Below are 1,193 nucleotides of genomic sequence, written 5' to 3' on the forward strand. Positions count from 1 at the left end.
AACTCCGGTGTTTTGCATGCAAGCCCTGCCCGCCATGCTGTCATTACAGCCCCTAACATCATTTATTTCTTAGAGTCTCACACCCTCATCCCAGCATCCCATCAGTGGCTGGCGTCACTTCAAGTGACCTTGGGAGATCAGGTGGTGCCGAGCATAAAATCAGAAGTTCCTGCATGCAAAGCATTTTTTCGAATCCTGTGCATTGTCGCCCTGCCTTCATTGGACTCTTTTAGGTTTTTAAAAATTTGTTTTGGGCCAAACCAGCAGGACTCAGGGTTTGCTCCTGGTCTCTGCACTCAGGGATCATGCCTGGTTGGTGGTGGACAGTATGGGGTTGTCGGGGTTCAAACCTGGTCTGACCATTGGCAAGACCATTGCCCCACCTGCTGTAATACCAGCTATCCTCTGCTGCCCTCCCCTTTGTTTTAGCTTAATATAAATTTGGGGGGCTTTCCATCCTTGTCCTTGCTTTGATGGTTGGGTTTACTCCTGACTCTGCTCTCAGTGAGAGTGAACTCAGGGCCTCCAGTTCCTGGTATCCTGGACACAGGTCCTAGCTGTCATTGTTCTCGTGGGTAAAGGACAAAGTAGTGTCTCTTCCTGGAAAGCTGACTGTGAAGGCCAATTTTGCGGCAGGAGACAAGGCCTCCTGTGAGCACCCCATACTTCCCTGTCTTTGCACTATAAGGGGGGTGTCTGCACCAGCTTGGGGAGCCCTTTCAAACATTGTTCCCTGAAAGTGGAGAAACAAAGAGATGGGAACCACAGATTGATGATAAAAATGGCCCATTTCATGCAGAGATGAAAGCATACTTACAGAACAACTGAGGGGGGTGGGATACAGGACTGCATTTAGCTGTGAGGGTCATTTGCAGACATAAAATGTTGCAATGGAGTTAATTCTCTTGGGGGGATTAACTCAAGAAGACATTCGATCTGACATCTCTTGGGTTTTATTTTTTTAACTGTAGTTGTACATATTCAACATATAAGTTTATTTATGAACATTTGCAGTTATTTGAATTAGTTACAACCTCAGTCCTGAGGACAAGCAAGGATACTACTATAAGTTTTCAGACTGGTTCAGGTTTTCCTACCCCTTGGAGGTCCTTTTCCTTAAGTTACAAGACTTTCATGAAGACTGTGCTTTTATGCTTTCTAGACTGTCCCTTTTTGATGCAGGGTAGCTTTGC

Source organism: Sorex fumeus, unplaced genomic scaffold, assembly GCF_029834395.1.
Source record: "Sorex fumeus unplaced genomic scaffold, SorFum_2.1 ptg000134l, whole genome shotgun sequence".
NCBI lineage: Eukaryota > Metazoa > Chordata > Mammalia > Eulipotyphla > Soricidae > Sorex > Sorex fumeus.